The sequence below is a fragment of the Sus scrofa genome, chromosome 13 (genome assembly GCF_054392235.1).
Source record: "Sus scrofa isolate SSC_HxYL_T2T_F1_AM1 chromosome 13, Sscrofa_HxYL_maternal_Yorkshire_Landrace_v2.0, whole genome shotgun sequence".
Classification (NCBI taxonomy): Eukaryota; Metazoa; Chordata; class Mammalia; order Artiodactyla; family Suidae; genus Sus; species Sus scrofa.
In genome coordinates this window covers 161534606-161547518 of record NC_139395.1, presented here as the reverse complement: position 1 = coordinate 161547518, position 12913 = coordinate 161534606, and the positions used below count along the sequence as shown (strand labels likewise).

At 39.8% G+C, this 12913-nt stretch overlaps 1 protein-coding gene across 8 annotated transcripts in view; it reads left to right on the top strand.

Moving 5' to 3' along the window:
• GTPBP8 (GTP binding protein 8) overlaps positions 1-12913 on the top strand; it is a 201139-nt gene that overhangs the window by 111346 nt on the left and 76880 nt on the right. For 2 of the 8 annotated variants that reach the window (XR_014824830.1, XR_014824828.1), the window contains one exon: positions 5380-7414. The exons of the other annotated variants lie outside the window; for them this stretch is intronic. The gene's annotated coding sequence lies outside the window, so the exon portion shown is untranslated. Of the gene's footprint in view, positions 1-5379; positions 7415-12913 lie in introns of those variants that run through there. 8 annotated transcript variants of the gene reach the window in all.

The following is a 12913-nucleotide window of genomic DNA, read 5'->3' as shown; positions in this document are numbered from 1 at the left end:
CACAGGATCAGGGCCAGGAAAACCTCTGTTCAGGACAATGCTTCTGCAAACCTCCTTTTTCTTGATTCTTATAACTAATCATTTTCCCTTTCCGACTCTGCTTCCCAGAGAGATGCATTCTCTTCAGAGGGATTCTTTATCAATATGTATTCATTTAGTTGTGTTCTGAGTATTGTTCTACCACCTGCTTCCCTGGATTTTCTCCTAGTTTGGTATCTTTGGAATTCCCAAGTTTTTGATTCAAGGATTTGGGATGATTTCCAGGTTTCCTTCCACAGGTGGCTAATCCATTGTGTATGGATTTTAGTAATATAGCTCTTATAGCGAACTCCATTTCCAAAGTCTTAGAAGACATCTTATTGTGGCCTCTAGATCGTACACTATGTTCTAATCCTGTGATGTGCTGGTAGGAGCAAACTCTCCCCAGAGCACAGTTCCTGGTTGCAGAGATAGACACTGAATCGGTGTCTTCCATCTACCATCTCTCCTCTGAATTAGGCACGTACTTTCCACTCTTCAGGGAAACTGACTCTAGACATTCTTCTCACACTGCATATAAAGACTTGGAATGAAAGTTGGTGAGTCCCAGAACAGCAACTTTTGAAATAGCAGAGGATTCAAGTAAGAGATGAGAAAGCAGCTGCAAATGAGTACATGTGAACTGAAAAGTTAGCAACTTTGGCCCTCAAATGGGGCAGGGAGCAGAAGTTGAATTCTATCTCTCTAGGTCAGTTTATCAGTTGTAGTTTCAGGTGTCCCAGCTTCTCACGTCTCACTTGCTTAGCAAACATCTACTAGTCACCTTTAACATGCACAGTGCGGAGGGCGGGCAAAGGATGAATAAAAGTTGAACAAGACATTGTACGTGCACTCCAGGAGCCCACGGCCTAGTGAAGGCCAGGACACTGGCTTACTGGCAAATGGTTCCCAGAATAAGTTTCGGGTAGTGACTGGCAAGAAGGAGAAGGAACATTTGGAATTACCTGGAGAGGCAGTCAACCTTGGAGTCCTTCCTGCAAGCACAAGGCTATTTCTCTGCGCTGGGAGCCTGGGTCTCCTTCTCCCTGCCCTCCCATTCTTTCCTTCTGGCCTATGGAGTCTGGCTCTTCTCCCCACCTGAGGCAGTGGCGCTGCTTTACAGCATGAGTCATCTCCACCCTAACACGCAGAGAGGCACCCCCTCCCTGAAAGGAACAAGAACTTTCAGATTAAGCTCAAGTTGAGGCCAATATATTTACTTAAAAGGTGAGGTTAAAGAGTAGAAACCCTTATTTGACTGAGAATGGGCTTTGACACCTTTTTTATTTGATTTTTTATTTTTATTTTTTGTCTTGTTAGAGCTTCACCTGCAGCATATGGAGGCTCCCAGACTAGGGGTCCAGTTGGAGCCGCAGTCACTGGCCAACACCATAGCCACAGCAACTCAGGATCTGAGCTGCATCTGCAACCTACACCACAGCTCATGGCAACCCAGATCCTCAACCAACTGAGTGAGCCAGGGATTGAACCCACATCCTCATGGATCCTAGTCAGGTTTGCTAATGGCTGAGCCATAACAGGAACCCCAACACCCTTCTTTAAAGCATAAGGATTTGTACATTTTAAAAAATGCATCTACCCTGGTATCCTGAGACCTCAGAACTAAATACTTTGAACTAGTGAATGAGAAAAGGTGAGGAAGTAAATGAGCCTCATGTAAAATTAACTAGAAGAGTTGTATTCATTTTAGCTAAAGTAAATCTAAAACCAAGTGAAATGTTCCAAGAGCCGATATTCCGACAGATTTATTGTTCATAAAATGATGATCCAGGGTGTTATGAATTTGACAAATATTTAGTATATTTAGTGTCAGCCACCTTAGTGAGCACTAGAAATACTGAGTGGGAAGTCTCAGCCCTCATGGTTCCTTGATGTTGCTTCAAAGTAAAAGGCATAGCTTCCTAAAAGTTGTGCCATACTACAAGCCTTCTCTCTCTCTCTCTCTCTCTCTCTCTCTCTCTCTCTCTCTCTCTCTCTCTCTCTCTCTCTCTCCCCACACCCACCACACCAACCTTTCTTTCTCTTCCTCCCCCTCACTTTCTGTCCTCTCCCTCTCCCACCCTCTCTCCCTACACTGATGAGAATCACAGTGTCTGCTGGCAGCTACCACACTGACATCCAGGCACTGCTTTATGTCACCCATACTTTGCTACATGGTTGTATCAGTCAGGCTAGACTAAGTTATGCTATAATAACAAACAACTCTAAAATCTTAATGGCTTAAAACAACCAAGGTTTAGTTTTCACTTAAGCCACATATTAATCACAAGTCAGCAGGGATCTTTGTTTTTTGTAGTCACTTAGAGACCCAAGCTGGTGGAGCTGCTGCCATCTTGAGTGCTGCTGGTGATGATGATAACTGGAATGAGAAGGCTCTGGAAAGTCTCAAAAATAGGTTCCCAGCCTAGAAGTGTCACATGTCACTTCCACACAGAATTCACAAAGCCCCCTTCAACCATAAAGAAGCCAAGAAGTTTAATCTTACTTTGTGCCAGAACTGAGGAAAACGGAATATTTGGCAAATAGTACCAGTGACTATGACAGATGTGTGTAGTGGATTTGACAGTGTTTTTCCAAACCCTAAGATGCTAGGACACTGGGCAAGTTCAGCCTCACTATAGTGAATTCAGGCTCCTCAGCCTCAGAGGAAAATAGGAAAAGGATGATTCCTTCTAGTTCCCTGGAATAGACTGATCCCAGGATGACCTTTCATGCCATTCTCCAACCATAGAGATAAATACACATACCCACCAACACACACACACACACGTGCGCGCACAATGAGGATAAGGGAGGTGGGGACCCAGAGTAATGAAATGATGAAATGCAGAGATTTTAAAATCAGCCAGAGTTGGATTTGCATCCTGCTTTCACTATTTACTGCCCATGTGAAGTTGGGCACTTATCTTAACTCATCTGTGTCTCAGTTTCCTCATCCAAAAAAAAAAAAAAAAACCAGGACTAATAAACTCATAAGTTTATTGTTGGACACATGGACAGAAAGCATTCTAATCCCTTAGCCCAGGGCCTGGTAACTGACAAGTCCTCAATAAGTGGTAATAATTATTGTTAGTGTTAGGATTAGAGGAATAAGTAAATATCAATGTAATGTCTGAAAGAACTCACAAGTAGAAAATATGAAATTTTTTTTTTTTGCTTTTTAGGGCTGCACCTGTAGCATATGGAGGTTCCCAGGCTAGGGGTCGAATCTGAACTGCAGCTGTCAGCCACAGAAATGCGGGATCCAAGCCACGTCTGTGACCTACACAACAGCTCATGGCAATGCCGGATCCTTAACCCGCTGAGTGAGGCCAAACCCACATCCTTATGGATACTAGTCAGGTTTGTTACCACTGAGCCACAGTGGGAACTCCAAAATCTGAAAGATGTTTTTGAATGTTTGCCATTTCCTCAAGAAAAGTTCTAAGTGTCAAGAAAAGGTGTGTGGGAGACATGTGCACAAATAACAAGTAATGCACATGAGCATTCCCATCGTGGTGCAGCAGAAACGAATCTGACTAGCATCCATGAGGACGCAGGTTCAATCCCTGGCCTCAATCATTGGGTTAAAGGATCCAGCATTGCTGTGAGCTGTGGTATAGGTTGCAGACTTGGCTTGGATCTGGCGTGGCTGTGGCTGTGGCGTAGGCCAGCAGCTGTAGCTCTGATTTGACCCCTGGCCTGGGAACCTCCATATGCCTTGGGTGCAGCCCTAAAAAGACCAAAAAAAAAAAAAAAAAAAAAAGAAAAAGTAATGCACATGGAGAAGCCAGCAGTGTGATACAGTGGGTATGCGTTCCCCATGTACATCCTTGGGGAATCCTACATGTGTGGCACTCCTAAATATCTTCTAAGGTGAGGGTGCCTACTCTAATCTTAGATACTTATTAGATATTTGTTGAAAGCCTGCTATGCATGGGACCTGACAAGTACTCTTCCATTTAATATTTGTGATATGCCCATCAGCTCAGATTTGGATCCCCATTTTATGAATCCAAATGCTACCAATAACCAGCTGTGTGTCCTCAGGCTACTTACCATACTGCTTGCTCATCTGTAAATTGGAAATAATAATTACCCATCACCAGGATGCTGTGTTAATTAGATGAGATGATGTTTGTAAATACTGAGCCCAGTATGGGCTTGGCATGGCTTGGCATGGCTCGATGGATGTTAGTTAAAATTACCAAATGTGAGGAAATGAAGATTTCAAAAACTGAAGTCCTTTGCCCAAAATCACACGGTTAGTAATTACGAATATTTAAACTCTGGTCTTTCCAAATCCAAAGCTCATGTGCCAGTGTTTTACCACATCATTCCATTATTTACACTCAAATAATTGCCCTTAGGACTTCATTAATCTTCTGAAACTTGGGTCAGGCAGTTCTTAGGCATAGTTAAAAACCAAGAAATCATCCAGTGGCGATGATTAAATGAAGTCACTGTTTCCAATACTGGTCCAAATTGGCTCCTAAAGACGCTTATACTGTAAGAAGGGGGAGCTGTTACTCAGAGTTTTAGATTACTTACTGTCGAGTACCTGCATCCATCAGGCTCTGTGCTAGGTGATTTCCCTGTTTTCTCTTTTACTGCGAAGGAAGTATATACTTATTATCCCCATTTTACTAGAGAGGACACTAAGATCTCAAGGGTTAAGTAATTTACCCAAGATGATACAGGTGGAAAATGGCAAAGCCTCTGAAAGATGAATTAGGTTGAAAACAATCTTACTAACTGAACACTGTAATCTCATTAAAAAAAAATTCTAATAGGCGTCTTCCTACACAATTGGAGTAATAAATGTTCATTATGGAAAGTCTGGAAAGTAGTGCAAAAGAGCAGGAAAAATTATCCATGGCTCTATCACCCAGAGTCTATCACTGTTAAGTCTCTTAGTATAGTTCCTGCAGGTCTTTTTTTTTCTATTTCTTTTTCATTATATAGTTGAGATCATACTTCAAAAGTCTGTAATGCTATTTTTAAGAAATGAATTCAGTAGTCATTTCTACTTAATATAATAAAATCTAGGTTATAAGAACTCAGGAACTGATCATTATAGCTGCTTTTTATTGACCATTTCTATATGCCTGGCAAAGTGCAGAACAGTTTTAAAGTATCTCCTTTTATCCAAACCTATAAATAGATACTAAAAAATCAAAACATCAGAATATGTATGCAGCCAGTATTTTAGGATGCTCCACTTTTTAAGAGAAAGAGGTAAAAGACAACAAATAAACTGATGGATCTTATTTATTTAAAAAACCCAAACAAAAACACTGCCAGGCTGTGGCCTGTGATTGCCAAAAATGCTCTCCTTTTCCATCCCTTTTCTGTCTGCAGTACAGTGAGGCTGATGTCCGAGATGATGACCACCAAGATGATTCACAAGCATCACAGATTAAAGGAACTTAACTACACTTCCCTCCCTTGGCTTGGCCCACACTTCAGCAGCCTAGGTTACAGAACCCTCAGAAGCAGGAAATGAGTTACATCTCCCCAGCGTGGCCTGGATCATGTTCCTGTTTCCTCCCTTGGTCATTTTTGCCAGCTCTACCCTAGCCCTCTCGTCCCTGTGATCTGAACCTCAGGGCTGCCTTCTCTGTGACCCTCAGAAACTTCCTTAACCAGCCACAAACTGAGTGGAAAATGATAGCTTGGTTACCTTTAGTGGGGAGTCCTTGCCCTGTGGGATAGGAAGAAAAAAATGGAGAAAAGTCTTTTTGAGATTAATGAAAGTGCTCTCAGCCAAGTAAAACCTAAAAACAGCCTCCAAGTGGTAAGAACACATGACCCCTAAAGGCCCTAATGAGAGATGCTAGAGGAGGCCCTGACTGCAAAGATGGAAAGGTCAGAGTGGACTTTCAGAGTTTGCTGTTTTATATGTTTAAAGACTAAGTCTGTGTTTTGATAACTGGACCTGCTAATGGCCACCACTTGAATTGCTGATTCCAGCTCTCTGTTTGTTTTAAATAAGGAGATTCCACCAGTAATAATGGGAGGAGCTGCAAATGACTTCCCCAGTTGGGAGTGCCTGCTTGTTTTTCTTCTGCCTGGGCATGCTGGTGTGCAGGCCACACTCACAGACTCACACGTCTGCAGAGATAGCCCAAGGGAGCCCTCAATGTGTATATTTATATAGAAGGTGTGTATAAGGGGGCACTCAAGTACCAAAACACATAGGTAACTGTGGGTGAAAAGAGCAATTCCATTGCAAGAACTTAAATATACCATTTCTCATATATTTGTTTCTTCATTTATTCGACAGACCTTTGTTGAGCACCTACTGTGAAAAGTACTGTGTGATTTGCTCTGAGTCATGCTGATATTTCTGAAAGATGGACCTTTATTCCACCCCCTTCAGGAGTTTACCATCTGATGGGGGTGCTATCTAATCACCCACGAAAGCATACTCAAGTCACCCACAGTGAAGGATAATGTAGGATAAATGCCTTAGGGATGATAATGAAAATAGGGGCTATAGGAATCCAAAGACGTGAATGTTCACTGCTGGCTCAGAGGACATCAAGGAAGACAGGGGGAGGGAGGAGAGGTGGGCTATGACTCTAACAGCAAGTATCTAGAGACAAAAAAGGTATAGCATAGTGAGAGTTGCAAACAGATTGGTTTATGTGGAGAATAATACACGGAAAAGTGTATTGAAATGAATTTGGAAGCTGGGATCAGATTGGGAAGGGTCATGGAGGTACCTCCCAAGGTCTTAGAATTCAGAAGTTGAAGGTAACATTACAACAAAGAACAGCTCCTCACCTTCTGAATGTCTGCTCAGTCAGCAAGCCTTCACTGTATGTTAAGGAAATAAACTCATATAGAATTTGTCAAAGTTGTGGAAAACATAGCCTCAGAATAAAAGATAGTTCTTTAAATTGAATCAATTAATAAAATTAATTAAACTATGCTTATTTTTTTCATCATGGCCCTGAGAAAGTTCATCACAGCCATAGATATGGCTAATTTTCCTTATACCACCTCTAAGCTCTCCAAGGAAGCTTACAACTATCATATAAATCTGTAGGAGAAAAAGGCTACCTTGGTGCTTTAGCTGCCACCCTGGCCTTGCACAGTGGTCTCTTTAGATCTTTGCTAGCACAAGAAAAGCATTGTCAAGTGGGATCTGCTTTTAAGCCACCAGCCAAGTCACGTTTCTGAATCTTCCAAGCTTAAGACTAAACCCTGGACTTTGCTGAATCCACCAAAGTAAATGGCCCTTTCTCAAGTCCAATCTGGACATCTCACCAGATTTCTCTCTGGGCCTCCTTAGAGAATACCTCATCATTCAAAATACCCCCAATTTTGATTAATGGAAAAGTTTAGTTTATAGACTTGGCTATGTATGGCTTTTGCAAATCTCCAAAAAGTGAATAGAATAAAATAGCCTTACCCTAAAATATCCTAACTGTTTACATTTTTGATGATTCAAGAACTGCTTCACCAAAAGACATATCCAGAAAATGTTGAACTCTTAAATCACAGCAGAAAACAAATAACCCAATGGAAAAAACCATTGGGTAAAATAATCGAACAGGCATGTTACCAAAGAGGATATCTGGATGGCAAGTGAGTACATAAAAAATTGCCCAATAATGCCAATTATTAAGGAAATGCCTATTAAAACCATGTGAGTTACCACTTATTATAATGTCTAAAAGAAAAAACACTGAAAATGCCAAGTGCTAACAAGGATGCAGAGCAACTGGAACACCAGGCATTGCAGGTGAGAATGCAAAAAAGGATTGCCAGTTCTTTAAAAAGTTAAACATGCACAAACCATATGACCCAACAGTCCCATTCCTGGATATTTACCCTAGAGAAAGCAAAACTTATTTTCACCTAAAAATGTGTGCATGCATGTTTATAGCCACTCTAGTCATAATCACCAAAAACTTGAAACAACCCAAATGTCCTTCACTAGGTGAATGGGTAAACAGAAGCTACTTCAGAATTTTATAGCACTTTGGGGGGAACATTATGATCAATTAGTGTCATGAGGTGGTACCTTAGGAGGGAAATGGTCATACGTTTTCTACCTATTAAGATTCCAGAGAAAGGAGTTTATGCTACCACAAATATCAGAAAATGTTCAAGTTGTTCACTGATGCATGTGTTAGCCGTACTGTGTCTCTATGAGTGCCTTTGTCTAAATATATAGGTATTAAGTATGAAGTGTAGGTTTTGAAAACAGAAAGGCGAAACATAGCAGTGGGAGGAACACGAGAAATGAATGTAGAATAAATGAAGGTGTCTTCTGTTCATCATTGTTGGCTTCAACCCCAGAACCAAAGTGAGGCAAGTGCCTGCGTATGTGTTTGATGAGAAAAAAAAAAAAAAAAAATTTGTTAATTACCACTTAAAATCACTGAGTGTCTTTGAAAGCTGGTCTCCGTGGGGGTGTGGAAAGGAAACCTCTGTATTTAGTTGAATTCAAGAGAGTTGACAGACTTAAAGAATTGGCAGGGCAGGAGGTACTGCCAGAGGAGAGTAACTCCTCCTATTGGGACAGTCTTTGTCAAGTGCTTTGGGCCCTGAGGAGTCAGGGACTTGACTTGGTGTGACCCCTCCTCCCCACTCAGAAGCAGCAAAAAAAAAAAAAAAGCAACTTTTATCTCCATATTCCAAAATGTGCTTAATCAGGGGTGGGAAAGCCACTAACTGAATTAAATGAGACATAAATTTACCAGCAGGTGGCAATAGAGGTAGTTGTGTCTTGCCTTACTTTGTAAGCCAGAGATGGGACCTTTCAGAACTTGATTGGGCCCCAGCTTCACTTCCCTGTCTTAGGCTAGCATTCTAGGAGGGAATTGTTCAAGCCAAAATACTGTAGTAGCCAGACGCATGACCTTTTCTTCACTGAGCTGCTGCTCTGCTCCAGTTTCTGTGTGGCACCTCCTCTAAGAGTTTGATGTTTTTAATTGAAAATTGGAAATAATAGCAAAATCATGTAGTCTCATAAATTAGCTTTATTTGTAGTCAAATAAATTAGCTTTAGTTGTGGTTAAAGGAAATAAAACACTGCTTTCAAATGCAGCCTCCTGACTTACTACTAGGCTAACCCAGATTCCCAAAGAACAAAGATGAAGCAATTAGACTGCTTCTGAATGTCAGAGGGGCCCTAGGTTCCGAAGTGAATTTTACTGACCTTTGTTAATTCTTTGCACACAGGAGAAAACCCTTAGATTTCAATGGAAAAGTAAATTTTTATTTACACCCAACCATTTCAGGGCCCGTGGAATAGGATAGTGTACTATGAGGCTCAGGTCCCCAGTGGAGAGCAAAGGGCTGCAGGAATGTTTCACCTGAGTGTCCTCATCCTGAAAATTACCAATTGTCTGTACTTCTTCCTGTTTTGCCAGCTTTCTCTGATTTTCTGCTTCTCTCTCCCTCTGGGGACGTTCTTAAACTCTAACTCCTGTCTCATTCTCTATTACAGAATAGAGATTCTCTATTCAGAATCTCTTGGATCTTCTGTGGTTCCTCACCCCCTTTAGTTTTTTTAGTCTCTCTCTCTCATGACTAAAAGGAAATTTGGAATACATGATTTAGAAAAATAAAAACTATTGTTGCTGTATTTTATGGTCTTAAATGTAAAGGCTCATTCAATTCCATATTTCTAAAAATCAGAAATAAATTACTTGTTCAATTATTTAACTTGATTTTTAAATAAACCCATTTACTTGATTCAAAATTCCAAAAAGGCAAAAGGGTAAAAATGTTCTCTTACCTCTCCTCCCAGCCACACAGTTCTCTTTGGAAGCACCTAATTCTACTATTTTCGTTATTTCTATTTAAGTAATAATATTTATTTCTGATAAATACTACCAGAAACATTAAATGTGTATACAAGCAGTTAAACATATATATTTACATATGTAAGTTGTGTATATGTGTGTTTATACATCTTTTATTTTCTTGTTTTTTACACAAAAGCATACTTAATACAAAAGCACTTTGGTTTTCGTGTGTTTTTTTGTTGTTTGTTTGTTTGTTTTTACTTAACTGAATATCCTGGCAGTCATTCCCTATTAATCTGGAAAGAACTTTTCTTTTTCATAGCCCCGGAGTATTATACCATATGGATAGTCCATAAGTGATTTAACCAGACCACTGCAACTAGGTAGTGAGGATGTTCTCAATTGGATGCTATTGCAAACACTTCTGCTGTGAATAACCTTATTCACATGGAATTTTGCACGTAGGAGCATATGTCTGAAGGAAAAATTCCTAGAAGCAGAACTGCTGGATTAAAGGATTTGTGCATTTGTAAGTTTAATAAATATTGCAAAACTGCCTTTCATAGAATTTGTAACCCCAAGGATATGAGAGGACCTTTCTGTATTCTCACTACCCAGGCTTCCTCATTGCTCTGTTTTTCACAATTCTATTCTTGTTTTTTCTTTTTTTCTTTTCTTTCTGTCTTTTTAGGGCCACACTCTCGGCATTGGAAGTTCCCAGGCTGAGGGTTGAATTGGAGCTACAGATGCTGGCTTACACCACAGCCATAGCAATGCAGCATCTGAGCTGCTTCTGTGACCTATACCACAGCTCATGGCAACTAAACCACTGAGCAAGGCCAGGAATCAAACCCTCATCCTCATGGATACTAGTTGGGTTCATTAACCACTGAGCCATGATGGGAACTCCCTTACTTGTTTTTCTATATGAAATTAAGGATCCACTTTTGTCCCAAAAACACATCATGTAGGAATTTTTATTGGAATTGCATTAAAATGTATAGGTTGACTTAACAAGACTAGATATTTTTCCGGTGTTGAATTTCTTTCCAGATGCTTTCATCTGGATTCATTTCCATCCTTAAGAGCAACTGGATATTTTCTTCCTAAAGAACTCACACATTTCTTTTTAGATTTATCCTTCAGTGTTTTTATTTGTATCAATGTTATTTTCAATGAAATGTTTTGAGTGGCTGCAGTTATATACATGAAAGCTTTGATTTTTATACCCAGTTTGCATCTCACCACCTCAGTGAATTCTCACATTATTTGTAATAGAGTCACTTTCTTTAGAGGGTATGTAACCATATTGTGACTCAGTAATGATAATTTTATCTCCTCCTTTCCGTTTTGTATGCCTCACTTGTGGACTGAATGTGTCCTCCAAAAATTCATATATTGAAGCCTTAACCCCTTGTGTGGCTATATTTGGACAGAAAGCCTTTAAGAAAATAATTCAGGTTAAATGAAGTCTTAAAGGGTTGGGAGAGCCCAGATTCAATAGGATTAATGTCTTATCAGAAGAGACAACAGAAAGAGAGAACTCTCTTTCTCTCTTCACCAGGTGAGGACATAATGAGGATACAGTGGCCATATGCAAGCCAGGAAGAGAGACCTAACCAGACACTGACCCTACTGGACCTTGATCTCAGACTTATAGTCTCCAGAAATGTGAAAAAATAAATGTTATTTAAGCCACCCAGTCTGTAGTATATTGTTATAGCAACCCTAGCCAACTAACGCAGCCTCTATTTTCCTTTTTGTTAAATGTACTGGGCACAATCAGGTTAAGTAATAGTGAAATTGTGGATATCTCTCTCTTATTTCAGAATTGAGAAGGAATGTTTTTAGTGTTTATCCATTAATGATACTTTGGGTTGAAAAACATATAATCATATTAGGAAAGGAAAGCTGTTTCTGTTTTCACTGATCTATTTTGTTTTTTTTTTTTCACTTATTTATGGTATTTGTTGAAAGTTAATAAACAATACTGATTTGTCCAAGTACCCGTTTGGTAAAATGGGTTCTTCCATCATTATAAGGTTCAAGAGGAGTTCCCCAGGTATATGTTTTCCAAAAAAGAAATGCTTTCCCAAAGGACTTTAGCTACAGAAAAAGTAGTAGCCTGCCTGCAATGGAAGGCCTCAGAATAATGTGGAAACATACTAAACATTCTAAAACATATTTATATCTGTAAGATGAAGGAAATGGTATGAAACCCATTTGTCATGCAACTAAACTTGAATGGTTCATTAGGCAGTTTAAAATTTCTAGAACCAGTATGAATAAGCTTCTCTGGGTTATATTTTAGACAAGTGGGACAAGTGAGGTAGGCATCTTTTGTGGCCTTGTTAATGTTTACCTACCAATATGTATTCATGAAGGCTATCATTTTGTCAGTATACCAATGGCTTAATGCATGTACAGTGGTGAGGAGTGGGAATTTTACAGTCTCTGATAGGACTAGGTTATTATTTTATCTAAACCAGAGCTTTCTCTTTTTATCAAACCATCAATTGCTGAATTATCAATTTGTTTTTCCTTTTCTGAGGCCAATCATTGGGTTTTCTAGCCAGTTTTCCTAAGTTATCATTTGAGGAGATATCCCTTTGGACCATGACAGAGATTTGGCTTCTGTTGGCCTCTTTAAGGGTAGAATACTTTTTAAAGATATCAGCAGGGTGATTTCCCTCAGCTTCCAGAGATTCAAGTTTAGAATGCCCTGGGATCTGAATAATAGCTAAAGCAGTAGATAAAAGTAATGCATTCAGTAATTCCTGAACTTAGGGGCCATTTTAATTTTATTTCCACTGGAAGCAAGGAAGCCACATTGCTTCCATAACATTCCAAAAATCCTGAACTACTCTAAAAGCATATCCACTATCAGTATAAACATTGTCAAGTTTGCTTTTGGCTAAAGTGCCAGCCCACATAAAAGTGCATAATTTAACTTGTTGGGTTCAGATGGCCCTAGGTAAAGATGCTGCTTCAACAATATCAAAAGGAGTTGCAATAGCACATGCAGCACAATATTTACCATCATCACCTTTTAAATAAGAACCATCAGTGAAGCATGGTCAGCGTTACCCAAAGGAATTTCCTATAGATCATCATGAGGAGTTAGGAGG